Source organism: Apteryx mantelli, chromosome 6 (genome assembly GCF_036417845.1).
Source record: "Apteryx mantelli isolate bAptMan1 chromosome 6, bAptMan1.hap1, whole genome shotgun sequence".
In the NCBI taxonomy this organism is placed as follows: domain Eukaryota; kingdom Metazoa; phylum Chordata; class Aves; order Apterygiformes; family Apterygidae; genus Apteryx; species Apteryx mantelli.
The window spans coordinates 44,647,231-44,661,976 of record NC_089983.1 but is presented as its reverse complement, the minus strand read 5'-3'; the positions used below and the strand labels follow the sequence as shown (position 1 = coordinate 44,661,976).

At 38.2% G+C, this 14,746-nt stretch overlaps 1 protein-coding gene across 1 annotated transcript in view; it reads left to right on the top strand.

The window, feature by feature from the left end:
* Positions 1 to 14,746, top strand: part of LOC106498452 (von Willebrand factor D and EGF domain-containing protein-like) — a 189,550-nt gene that overhangs the window by 125,613 nt on the left and 49,191 nt on the right. The gene's annotated exons all lie outside the window — the stretch shown is intronic.

Here is a 14,746-nt window from a genome sequence, read left to right as displayed (position 1 = left end):
TATGATTCACACTTTTCACATACAGCTCCAAGCAAGATTTAACAAATATCCCAAGTATCCAGATCTGAAACTAATACACACTTCTTTCAAAAGCAAGTTGTATATTACAGGCTGGGTGGTTGTTTCTGGTTTTCCTCTTGAATAGGCAAACTGCATCTAGGACTTCATGCTACAAATGCAACCAGCTTGGGCACTTTGGGGAGGGAAGGAAAAGCAATCCTTTTGTTCCATCAGAACCTCACATTCACTCAAGTCCTTATATAAACTGTGCGAATCTTTACCTCTCTTCTCAGTCCTCTGACGCAAATATTCTTTGCAACCACAGCATTCAAATTACATATGAAAATGCTTGCCTGTTTTTTTCCCACTGGAAATATAGATGCCTGAAACTAGACCCTGAAGTCAAGGGTGGTCTTTTTCAAACTCCTGTACCTCAGTAGTTCTGCTGACATCAGTGGGAAGAGGAAGTGCGAAAAACTCTGTTCACAGTTTCAGGGATTTCACACAAATCTTTCTATTGGGTAAGGGATGAAAACAGCTTCTGTTTTTCAAGAGTTCAGGACGTGTAATTGCATTACCTTCTATCTTTCTTGCATTATGCAAGAGGTCTGGATGCCTGGATGTCACAGGCAAGAGCAACATGTAAAGAATCGTGTGCCTCAAGGTTAAATGAGAGTAGTCATTTGTTTCAGTATTTAGAAATGAAAGCAACTGCTGAAACTGTATGAATGTCCGAACTGCTAACCAGGATGATCAGTTTTGAGTATGGTTTGCCAGTTCAAGCAGAAGTATTGAAAAGCGCTGATGATCAGAAGGTATCAGAAAAAAAGGAATGAACTTTCAATTAAATCTATGTATGCAAGTTGTGGATTACGATTGTTCTGAAATCCTTCCTATCTGAATAACAGCTTCTCTCCCCTGTAGCTTAGGCTATCATTCTCCAAACAAAACAGAGCAAATCCTCCTCAGAGTGCTACAGTGCTTGTGAAGGTACTGCGATTACATGCCACTTCTTTCCAAGTGTAGAAATTTTAACCTAAAAATGCTCTTACTAATTCCTATTTTGTAGTTGTATTGGCTGTTTTTGACAAGTATTTATATTCAATTGTTGTGATCCAAGGATTAAGGGATAAGAATGTTTTTATACAGAAATTATAAAATTACCCATCTTACCAAACTGCCCTTGTAGACTACTGAGGAGAAAAAATACGCCGGAAGAGTATTGTTTCCTAAGTCAGTGTTTGATGAGAAGATACACCCCAAAGTCCTTCAGTTTTGATTTATAAAAAAAAAGTACCATTTCCTGAGCATTGATAAGTGATAGGTTTTAATCTTTTGATGTACTTGACTTATTGCAAACAAATGATTCCGCTGTTTTAATTCCACAAATAAGTTTCTGAGCTATACGTACCTGTTCTGCAAACAAGTGTCTGAGTCTATTCTTACTAGCATGTTTTAACTGGTTTATATCAGTAATTTATACAAGTTTAAAACACTCAGACTTGTTGCAATTATTTGTGATTTACATCCTTAAGGAAAAAAATGACCAGTATCAAAACCTGCAAGGAGTTTCACATATAAAGGGAAATTGCTATTTTTAAAAATACATTCTCATATGTACTGTTTCCAAGTAAGACAAAGGAAAAAACTACTTCTCTCCCTTCAAAATCCATAAAGCATGTAACCTGCTTTTTTTTAAACTAGTAGCATCCCTTAATTTTGCTGGCAGTGCAATAAAAGGAAAGCGTAAGGAATTTAAATCTGTCCAGGCTTCACTGGGCAGATTTCGCATTTGTATAAAATATCTGTTACCTTTTTGTTGGAAAAGGCACTTCTATTAAATCAAACCATGCAGTATCATAGGTCATATTCCTGGCATAAAGAAAATGAATATGTCCTAATGGGGGATGCTGGTGATGTTACTGTGTGTTGCAATATTAGTTCTAGGCAGACATTACTGGTATTTCTCTAGACTGGTTTCATCACTCACAGTCACAGAGATACCCATCTGTTTGTGCTTTCTTTAGCAGGTTAGAGAGGTAGGTGTCATCCGAAAAGATTTGTTTTTTTCCTATTAGTAAATCAGCAGTTTTACTGGACAAAACAGTGCCGCATCCATCACTGATAAAAGACTGTTTGTTCAGAGCCAGCTCTTTCTGCCTCTTCTAGTTTGGGGAGCTGAAGATCAAGGGAAAGGATTATTTTATGATCTCTGTAATCGAGTTCTGCTCTTTCCATTCTGAATACCACTGCTGGCACTCCTGCCATAGCAGTTAATTTGCAGTATTGTAGACATTTGGCATTTGATATACTTTTGTATTTGCTAGCTATTTGTTATGTTTATGTACTCTGTATTTTACACTATTTCAGTATCTGGGGTATGCTTCTGAATTCACTTTGATTTTACATCAGAGATACCTCTTTGACCTTCTAATTTACACCACTGTCAGATCAACATCAAGGTGTGGATTTAAAAACAAAATGTTTTGAATTAAAAGATGTTTAAACTCACAGTGCTCAGTCTAAAGTCAGAGGAACTGATTATTCTTAACTTTTATATTCTTAACTTTTAACTTGGAAATCACTGCTGTCATTATCAGCACGCATCATTGATCACTGCCCATGAAAACTAAATAACTCCTGGAAAACAACATAGTAAGAGATTTGGTCGCCAACCCAAGGTTTCAGTTCTAAAGCTAACTCCAGGAGTGAAGACCTCTTTTATTGCCTTGAACCAATCAAATGATTTTGCCTCAAAAATGGCTGAAGAACATAATGGTCTCCTTTCATTTCCTATCAAACAGAACTGATGAAATTGCATTGAAAAGATCAAGGCTCAGATTCAAGTCTCACTTACGCTGGTGTAAATCATAAGTGATTCCGTTAAATGAATAGCATTACCCTAATGGAGTAAGCTGAGCATTGTTCCTGGAAGAAAGGCTTAAAAGAAATGTTAAGGTAGGCCTATCACACACACAACTTTCAAGGACAAAATCTCGGTGTACTGACAGGTATAGATACAATGCACACACACTGCAGCATTCAGAGGATGCTTTGCAAGCAGTAACTAATCAATCCTGACATTGCTCATGCAATGAGTTACAAGACTCACTTGAAGGCAGGAATATTTTAATGCCACAGTCATTAGCTGTGAAGTTGTCTGAGATCCTTGTAAAGAAGACATAACAGAAATACAAAATAAACAGAAAATTTCACTCTGATTTACCTCTGTGTATTAACAGCTCTCAGCTGCTGATTCTTGTGAGGTCCAGAGCTCTGTGGGCTCTGAAACCTGGAAGCATAGCTTCTCAGTGCCACAGCCTCCAGCTCCTTGCTTTGACTCAAGGCCATTAAAAATATGGCCACAATCCATCTTTAGAATTTGTGTTGGAAGTTACTGATCCCTTCAGTACAGTATGTTTCAGTATTTCTGTTTTGAATACTTCAGCCCAAAATGAGTATTTATGTAAACGGAACTGTTATATTGTAACGACATGTCCTTCAAGAGGTATGTGACAAAGCGGTAGCTGCAGTGTAGTTAGAAATGCTGCCACCCAAAGGCATAATTTTCTGAATCCATGAAAAACAGTTTTGCAAAGAGTGTACCAGTAACCTCTACACCAGCCCAGGATCAGTCTGGCACTTTGAGCATAAGTGGTGACCATTTCCTACCCTCTGAATATGTAATTGCCACTGAAAACCACCTCCTATACTTGTCAGGATAGGAAGGAAATCAGACAGTCTTTTTGATGAGTTCTCCTTCTTAGGGACACCTAATAAAACACTAACTGTTTTCAGAAAAATATCAAAAGAGGCCTGTATATGCTATGTATATGCTATGACCCAAATATAACAACCAAAGCAAGCACAGTGGGAAGAATATGTTTAGATAATTTAAAAGATAAACTGTTACCAGCTGCACTGATCCATATACTCTGTCAATCCAGAATTTATTAAGTGCTTCCAATCCAGATGATATATTTAGGAAATGATGTAGCTCAGCAATGGAAGACCAATGAAGCCCAAGCCATAAAAACACCAGGGAAGAAGACTAAGCTCTATGCCATGAATAATATTTACATTCAGTCAGAACATCAGGTACAGATTACATTTCTCTTCTACCAAGAACGTGCCACCTTTTGCTTAAGCAATCACTGTGCCATCATAACTTTTAAGAGATAATAGCAACTCAGTCTCCAACAAATAATAATCTATGGAGGATACAGGCCCTGTAGTTTTTTACACTGACAGAACAGAGAGCAAGATTATCTCTTCTTAAAATTTCCAAGCCCATTTCATCATCCAGCTATAATAGCACATAGCTTTTCAAGTGAGCCAACCCTGCTTTCATAAATTTGATAACATTGCTGTTTTGTTAAAGGCACTTAGAAGCCCTTTAAAATTACAAGTAACTCATACTGGCCCAATACCCTGGCCCCATTAAAGCAAAGCAAGAGTTTTGCCACTAACTGAAAAGCAAAAGCAACCCAAGAGTTGAAGAAAAAGGATTCATAAACAACACAAAGTGGAGTGCAGTACAGGAGTGTAAAAATCTGGTGTGAAATACACAGATTCTGCAGAACATCATTGCTTATGACAAATTAAGGACTAGCTTCTTAACATCTTGCTGTTGTTGATAAGCAGGTACCTACAGATGCAGTGGCACTCACTTCACTTACTTGCAGCATGAGGTGATATTCACTGCCAATACATGCAAATTTTGCCCGAATAGGTACACATCACATATACAGAACTAGTTCATTTCTGAAGGGACACAGCAACAGTTTGTAGTTAAAACAACACTACTGATTCTCTGGGGGGCAGGAGAGAGTGATCTCTCATGCTGGTGATTCCTTGGACTAAGAATTTATCTCATACAATACAATGAAAATACAGAAGATATTTGGTGTTTTTTGTTTTCATTTCTGTAGGACATAGGGAGGTCCAACCGTGCACTGTGAAGCATCACCAGAACTCCCATGTCATTAAATTTGTGTGCAATGCAACAGCTGAGAAATAATTTGGATTACTGAAAAGTAACAGTTCTCACAGATTCACAGTATAGGTGGGGTTGGCAGGCACCTCTGGAGATCATCTGGTCCAACACCCTGCTCAGGCAGGGTCAGCTAGAGCAGGACCCTGCCCAGCTGGGTTTTGAATATCTCCAAGGATGGAGACTCCACACTGCTCTGGGCAACCTGTTCTGGTGTTCAACCACCCCCACAGTGAAGAAGTGCTTTCTTACGTTGAGATGGAATTTCCTGTATTCCGACTGGTGCCTGTTGCCTCTTGTCCAGTCACTGGGCACCACTGAGAAGAGTGTGGCTGTGTCTTCTTTACACTGTCCCATCAGATATTTATCTTAAAAGAAAGCCTCATGACATAAGATGTCCATGCCCAACACATTATCATAGAATTCAGAGGCCAGAAGTAAGTTTTAACATTAGTTGATGATGCCTAAATTTAACAAAGCAGTGAGTTACAGTTAAACAATGATACTTCAAGAACTCTTGCATTAACAATAGATTGTTGAGATGGAGGATAAATTTGAAATTCTCCACTCGCGCTACTCAGTTTGGATTTAGGCATGTTGACCCCTTCTAAGCTGTGATCTGAATTCAAAGCACACTGTTCATACTCTTTCCGCACAGTTAACCAGTCACATTGTTTATCACTGCCACCTTGCCAGCAATGGCCAAAGCAAAAAATGCATTTGGTTGAGCTAGACACAAATTAGCAGAACTGACTAAGAATTCTTGCAACATACATCTGAAAACTTATTACTGAAGTCCCTTGCTTTTCTTTTTATATTAGAAAGAACCTATGGATAGCTGTCAACCTAATCACTTGAAATTGTGCAGAACGGCAATAAAAGCAAGATTTCACGGAGGGTATTTATATGTGCTTTTATGATATTAAAAGAGATTCATTATTACTCTCCAGCAAGGCATAGCTGAGATTGTTTCTTGGCTTTCATATGTAAAGTAACTCATTTTTATGTGTTTACAGCCCAAAACAACATAATTGTAATTTTAGACCATTTACATCTTGAATCAAATAAAAGGAGAATTTCAGTAAAATATTCAAATTTAAGCTATTTTTCTTTAAAGAAATATTATGGGGTTTTTTTGAAGAAATGTTATGAACCTTTTTTATATAATCTATTAGTTAAATTAGTTAAATGATTCTACACAGATGTTTCAGAGAATTAGACAGGGATGCTTCAGACAGGATCCGTCTTGATTTAACCTGTTTTGTATACATCTATCAACCTGTTGAAGCCAGGAGAGAGTCAGAAGGCCCATGAGGCATCATCAGACAAGAATAGTTTTTATTATTTTTTCCATCTCTCACATCATTAAGCAGAAGTAAAATATACTGCCAATTCCTGAACAGAAAATATAATTTAGTTTTAAGAATTCTATCTTAACGGTCTCTTTACAGCTGCTGAAATAATACAATTGCAGACTCAAATAATAATTGGAGAAGGTAGAACACAAAGACAAAGGATAAAAGCTTAGATCAGAAAGATGGACAAGGGATAATGAAAGAAAGGGCATTAAAATGGTTACGAGGGAGTTGAGTGGGTGATCCACAGTGTTTTGAAACAGAACGATACTTCTTCACTTGCCGTTTTGTTAGCTGGGGTTTCACAGAAAAATACAGGAAGAGCACTTCCAAGAGCTGCAGTAGAGAGTGGTTCAGACCCAGTGGATGTAAGGAGCATGGAAGGAAACCTCAGAACAAGGAATGGGCAGGGGTGAGTCTCCTGCGAGAGGGGCTAGAGCACATCAAACGTGTTGAGTTTTTTCCACTCCGAGGGGAGAGGGTTTCCATGATGTCTCAAAACAAACTGCTAGGAGAGGTGTTTGAGAAAACACAGTTTGTTTGTAAAAACATAGCTTGTTTATAATTTTCCATACACAATCCAAGTAAGGTATTGCTAAGGAAAAGCTACAGATTCAAAGTCCTTGTTTGTGGTGCATGCTAGCATCTCACACCAATTTTTACAAGTGCAATCTCTGGTGACTCTGACTTCAAAATTTCTATTGAAAACTTGCAGAAAACATCACGAAAGTAAAAAAACAGAGTCTGCAAACAGAGGGCACAAACTACATTGTTTTCCTCAAAGGCCCATTTTTCTATAAAGTTATCTTTGTGTTCATTTCCTTCTTGAAAAGTCCTTGCACTTTTGCCTCCATATGATCTATTGTCCCATGAATTGTACTAACTGAAAGCTGACGGATACTTCCTTGGAATGCAGGTCTGTATATTACGTGAAGTACCATGTATTAAGATAAGCTGCATATTAAAATCTTTTCTGTTACATTCAAAATTGAATCTCCTTCTGGAAATCTAGCTTAGAGAGCCTCACACTACTATTATCTACTCAGGACACGTAAAAAGGAGTAGGTGATTTAAAGGCTGAGGAGAACATCTGGTTTAAATGAATCTAAACCAAGGCAGAATTAATACCCAATTCTTTACATTTTTAGATTCTCTAAATCCCTAAATTACGATGCTTTCTACTGAAAAGGGTTTATGAATAGAATCATCTTGCTTGTAAGGAAATGGCTATATCTAAGCAAAACCTTTCAAATGCATTGTTTTGGGATTTCTTGAGTATTAAAGGGATCAGCTTGAACTGTATGTATTCCTTAACATACCTCAAATACTTCACAAAATGTTCTCTGACATGGAGTCAATAATATCATTGCTATATTAATGAACTGTTTGCTTAATGACTGAGCATCTCAGAATCTTTGATCTCATTTTGTTTAAACACATCAATTAATGAACTAAAATGTCAATTATGTTACCCTAAAAATTTTATATTTGAAAATCTACACGCAAATGAACTATAGATTGAGGCAAACAAATGCACACAGTCTTTAATGAGACATGAGCAAACAGATTGTCTCCTTTTGATATTTTCTTGTTTACTCACACAGGATTTCAACATCCAGAACAGGAAAAGTACCGCCTTGATCAGAGAGTCTACTCCCCACTACTATAAGCAGCCACAATAAACACATTTATCATTCTCCATCTTATAATAAGCTGGATTTCTTGTTTTCACTCTTTCACTGCAAGAAATGTCCAAAATATCACTCCTCTGGTAGCTGGGAACTTTTTCAAATTTCCAGTGAAAAGAAATATATTTTTCATTCATAGCTAATCTATTCATGATAAATTTGTTCTTCTTCTGATTTGATCTTTTCAATTCAACTGTTCAATTAAACACTTTTTCCCTCCTTGATATTTTGCCTCTCTCCCCTCTTCTCCTGACTCTCCCTGAATATTCTTAGAAAGCAATCTTGCTCCCTTCTGACACTTTTTTTTTCTTGGTATGACAAGACATCCTTAATTGTGCCTGTTTCATATTTTCATTGCCCTGATCATGTTCCAGTTTGAGATCATCTTTCTTGACAAGTGACCAGAAATGGCTAGGTCTTTCTGTATTCTTCTATTTTTACTCTTCATACTTTGTCTGACCTATCCCAGAACCATTTGCCTTTTTCATAGCATACTGGTAGCTCAGAGTCATCTTGTGATTAACAAATGTAGTCATGCCTTTTTTTCTGCTCCCATTTCCATTCTTCTGCTGATTCATATCTAGAGTTTGCCAAGTTCAGCTACAGCACTTCACCTTTCAGCATCTGCTCTTCTGACTACAGGCTACCGTGTTTAAACAGTAGCACTTGACTCACCATGATGTCTATACTGGCACTGTTTATGCAGGTTTAGTTAGACCCAAATCAACAGGGGGGAAAGTTTCTGCAAAACTGACGCCGCAGTCCCATGAAGCATATGTCCAAACAGAGTCTAGTGTCACACAGCCAAACTCCTTCGATTCTCCACAGATGAGTATGGCCTGACTTACGATTTCCTCTTCACACCAGACTTTGCTGCATGAGTGCAGTCTAGAGCACTGTCTGGCTCTATGACCTTTCTTTGCATCAGTTCTCTAGGTTGTGGTTTTAGAAGTTTGGGGTGAAATCAAGGCTGCACTGGCATTTCAGAATAGTAAAAATCACATCAAAATAGTGGAATGAGAATTCCACTTCCTGTCCATGCTGAAGGCATTTAAAGAATTAATTTTGTCAGGCACCACTAATTCAAGAAATTTGAGACTATCTACTGAACGATCCACTTCCTACAGTGGGAATGTTTCTCTGAGTTTCCCCACCCCTACAGGCACTGTAACATAGCATAGCCTCTATGCTAAGGTAAGCAGAGTCCTCCGAAGTTAGACAAAATATGACAACGCTATTGCAAACTTTAATTTAAAATTCACTATTTAAGAGATTTGAGTATGTATGCTTCCAGGTGTCCATAAATGATAGTCAATTAAATGATCACAGATGATAAATACACAGAAGCAGACACAAGAATAGATTCATTTGTTGACGTTTCTGGCAGTTATTTACTCCGAATACAGAGAGATTCTTAAACAAAGTTTAGTGTGTGAACTGGCTGTAGATCCCAGGTTTTCTCCTTCACAAAAGCTTTGTGATAGAGCAGTATGATTTTGTATTTCATAGACACAAAACAAATTTGCATTGCAAATTATGAATGGTTTTAAAGAATTGCGTATGTACAGCTGCAGCCACATTTGACAAACAAAACAGTCTGAAGCACAGGAAGGAATTGTTATAATCAAAAGCTGCTGGGTAATGCAGACTCCTTAGAATATTCATTATTGTTCATAAGTCAACAGGGAAGAAAAGTTACACAGGTAGCAGTATCAGCAACACAACCTCATTTTCTATGAGGCCAAGACATAGCTCAGGGATAGTGAATTAGATGTTCATCTTTTAATTTCATCGTTAAAACAAGTAAGTAAACTTAATGATCACAGAAGTGAGGGTTTGAGAGCACAGATTTTACTGAGACTGAATACGCCTGTACAGATGGATACAGAGTCGTGCGATTGCTTTGCTCATGTGCTGATGTGTCTGGATTTAAGGCATATTAAGTCTACAAGCTGTCTAGCTGCATTAGGCCAGCAGGAGCTAAACAGCCTGGCTGGTTTATTCTATCTGCTTGTACACAGCTAGTGGCTTCCATGTGGCTCCTCATCTTTTTTTGATTTGTGAATCCCAGGCCGACCTGGGCATCTCTTAGATAAAGGTTATTACTGATATTCTCTGTTTCCCCATTTTTCAAAGTGGAGATTAACTTTTGCATGTGCTTACTTAGATTATGTTTTGTGTTCTTACGCTCTCACAACGCATTTGACTTTTCAATTTTTGACATCAAAAAGAGCCAAATGATCCTGATCTCTGAAGCTATTATCTAAATGATCCTGATCTCTGAAGTTATTATCTAAACGTATAATAACATCCCAATCTCAATTAGTCTTTAAAAAGCTTTTGTTTCTACAAAAATAAGCGTGGAAATAGATCCTTTGTAAAGCCTGGGAAGTCAAAACTGTACCTCAGTTAAAGGAGTTGAGTGACTTTTCCAGTTCGGTATTCAGGGAGTTACCGCTATTGATCGTAGGGGAGGGACTTTGACCATTGGGACTTTCAACCCGTCTGGGCACTGTTTGAATGTGAGAAAATTCTGGATGCTTAAGAAAGGGAGAATTGAAGTTTTATTTCTGAATATTTGGGAGAAGGAAGATGTAGGGTATGCTTGGATTGCTAAAGGGAAGAAGTAGGAATTGAACAAACTCTCAACAGAGAAGAAAGTTATGCCAGAATTTAATCAGAAAAAAGGCAGATTAAGAGTTGATGGAAAAACAGAATTTCCCTAGGATCTCCTAATGACAGCTACTCAACTTCCCCTCTCTTACTAAGTAAATGCAGAAAAAAAAAAGGGGAGAAGTAGAGAGATAAATGGAATGATCCCTAATACTCTGGTAACAAGACTTCTTAGACCAGTGTAATTTTTCTGTTCTCTCTTGACATTTTAAATAAGACATATGTGCTGGTAGATGTTTCAAATTTTAAATGATGACCTACATAGTGTAATATGTCAGAAGAGCATTCCTCTGTCGACATTCTTCTGAATGAGGAATGTGCTACACAGCATGTACTACTAAATGTTAATAGCTCTAAAGCTACACAAATTGTAAATTTATTGAATTGTGTTAATAATGAGATGAATTCTTAAACTACTCACAGAATTCTGAAGGAGTTGTAACCTGATCAGAATTAAAGGTGCCGTAATATTCTGAAGTGACAGGCAAAAAAGACCACAGCCAGATGATCTTACTAAAGAGAAAGAACCAGTCTCCACCTGGAGATTAGACTGATTTGGGGTATTTGACTGAAGGACAGAGCAACCCCTGGATTACAACACAGCTATTATATGGCAATTCTTATAGTGCCTTCCTCGTGAGTATGTGAAAAAGTTACACTTACATTTAAAAAAATAAATTCTAACTCTAACAGCTACACAGAAAAGCATGACAAGGAAGAGGTAATAACTGCTGATCTCTGCAGGAAGCTTACAACAAAAGCTTGAGGCGTCACCTGCTAGTTGTTGGTCAGGATGGCGCTGTCTCCAAGGCACACTGTTTGGGAGGGAAGGTACGGAGGTGCGTAAGTCCAGGATCAGCAAAGACCTGGGTGAACAGCACAGAGGAAGAAGGTAACTGACCTGGTCTGCTCTGTCCCAGGCAGAATATGAAATGCATGCTGCTTCTCTGGGAATAGAAATGGTTGGGGACAGAAGGGGACCCTGTGTCAAAACGTTTCTGTGACTTCTCTTAATCCAGGTCTGGATGTAGCCTGCTTCTGAAAGCTTGCAAATGCAAACAAAAAGCCAGAAACTCAGAAGAGGGAAAATACATTTGACTTTTTTCTGTGTTTCAGTGTTGGTATCTCACCCAGGATTTAAGAGACTGGCAAGTGTCTCTGCTCTGTTTGTGATCTGCTGTTTTTACTAGCTTATACAGTCATTTTATTACTTTCAGAATGAACATGATTCCCTTCAACTACAGCTATCAAGTAGTTCACTAGAAAATGCAGTTCAGGTGAGAAAAGAAATCAGAATCTGCTGTGCCTTAACAATGTCATTACGGCATTGGCAAACACGAGCCAGATACGGGTTATGATGATTCTGATTTATGAGTTTAGTGCAAGTGGCACATGATGTCTGCTCATGTAGGTGAGCTGAAGGCTAAGGGGTTCTAATGAAGGGGAACTCCTGCACCGCACAGATGGAAAGTGTACTCATGTTGAGTTAGATGAGGGATGTTAAACACTCTGTCTCTGAAATCTGGCCTCTGTCACCCTTGTTCTAATCTTCCCCAGATAGAGAGGCAACAGAAGAATCTATCTTCTCAAGGCCTGATCCATCCCTACACTACACCGCGCTTACAGTGGTGCAACTCTATCGATATGAACGGTGCTCCTGCAGTGCACAGTTGGAACAAAGTATCAGGTTCTCAGTCTCTTATCTACTTCTGTGAAAAATAAACTCAATTGTTCCAGTGCTCCACATTTCCCAGTTAATATAGAAAGAAATACTGACAGGTAGTAAAAATGTATTTTTGTACCATCATATAACCCTGAGCACTTTGCCTTGTCATTTTTTTGTTATTTTCATCCAGTCCAGTATGTAATCATAAAGTGGCATCACAGAGAAAACCAGATTCACACAATCACACTTCTGCATTGATAATGGGTTATACATCTGAAGATATTGATCGACTGCAAGGAAAATAAATTGAAGTAATACAGGATTTGAGAAAGCTGCTGACTACAGATAACTGGGTCTGCAATCTTTTAGTATACTTCTTTGTTTTAGCTTATTTAGATATCAGGAAAACTGCAGAAAGAAATTTTCAGTTATTCCAGAAAAATTCTATCCTATTCTATTCCTAACTAGATTGCACTGTAGTACTATTAGTAAAAATCTGAAGAAATGATAGCTGAGAGGACACCGAAGCAGGCACATTCGAACGATGCCAATGTTCCTGTGACAGTATCTTGAAAACTTTGGTGGCCAGTGCAAAGTGGATGAGGGATCTTAATCAGTACATATCATAAGGAACAAACAACCAAAATACATCATTACTGTTTGCTGATAGTTCTATTAGAGATGTCAAAACTGCAGCATCATAGATATACTCCAATAACAGCACGTTCCCCCCTTACAGGGAAGCCTGGAGCTTGTTTGCAGAATGAGTATGCTGTACCTGTATCACCTGATCAGGAAACAGAAGATTTCCTGAAGATTTCTCATTTTGTCAGTCTGATCCCTTTGACAGTTGCTAAAATTTAGTTAGGAAAAAAAACATTTGATTATGATACAATGGAAGCAGCTCAAAGCTATAATTAGGGCTCATTTTGAAAATGTGTCAGGGAGGTGATTCAGCCCTTCGCTGTCACTGCTGTTGATTCTTGTTCCCTGAGCTGAGTTTTCTAAAAGCAGGAATAATCATCTGTTACTTATAACTTTCTGTGGGGATATTTCTTTCATTTTTCTTTCTCTCATTCATTTTTAAAAACCCTTTGACTTATCCCATCTTCTCGTGCTCTTATTTTTGATGTCCTTCCTGCTTTTCCTGTCTCCCTTCTTCCATTCTATGCTCATCATTCATGTGCGGTAAAATCCAATGTATTTACCTACTGATGATGTCCATAGTTTGATCCAATACCACCATAAAACTCTAGAACATGATACTTCAGGGCAATAAAAACTCACCAGCCTGCAGAAGAGTGACACTGTTTACAGGCCAGATAAATGTAGCTTTGGATGCCAGGATTTCCTTTGACCTAGTGAACGCTCTAACTTTCTTTTTGACCTCTGCCAAGTCTCTTAATCTCTTTCCATGCTAACTGTGACTAATTTCTATAACAAAAGGAGTTTTCTGAAAGTGATTAATATTTACATTTAAAAGGTAAAGGTACACCCCGCATTGAGTTAATCCTAAAACCAAGTGAGGTTTTTGTGTTCAGGATCCAATATATTCCATTTCCTATGGAGTGAGTATGCCAGTACTGGTTAAAAATAGCTTCTTCCATTCATTAGAGTCAGCAGATGGCCATTAATCTTCCTGAAAGTATTGATTCAAACTACTCGTCTCCACTTTCAAGGCCCTTCACAGACTACCCTCTCTCCATCTATCATCTCTCCTTACACAGCTGAAAAGGTGGCTGGCTTTGTAGCAAGTGGCTGACAGTTACAAACCAGCAGTCTCTCCTACATGCTGCCCCTCACGTCTGGAGGGAGCTGTACACAGCATTAACGAAGCTCTTCCATTTGTCTCCTTTAAACATTTTCCTAAAACTCTCCTTTGCCATAAGGACTACAAAAACTTTACATAGTTATACACCAGCTTGATGGGACTACAGTCTGCCTAGGACATGATCTTGAGGAGGGTTGTCTTATCATTTCTTTACTTCTCCATCTCTGATTATCTCTCTGTCCCAAACTGCAATGTCTTGTCTTATTCCTAGATTGCAACAACTTCAGTGCAGAGTCTCTGCACTACACATTGTCCAGCAGAATGTCTCCCAGTGTGCTACTGCAATATATACAGCTAATGAGAAATAAATATTAGCTCAGGTGGCCAAGAACTGTAGGGTGCACGACAAAACGGTGCACAGTGCCAAAATTCATGGAGAAGAGCAGGCCAAAACTAGTAAGTCAACATGTCAAGTGTTTTGGCCTGGCTGCAATTTATCCCCTGTAAACTCAGTGCTGCATCTCAAAGAGTAATGCCTGACATTCACTGAGACTTACCAGCTTAGGCTAAGTATTAAACCAATATAAACAGATTTCATCT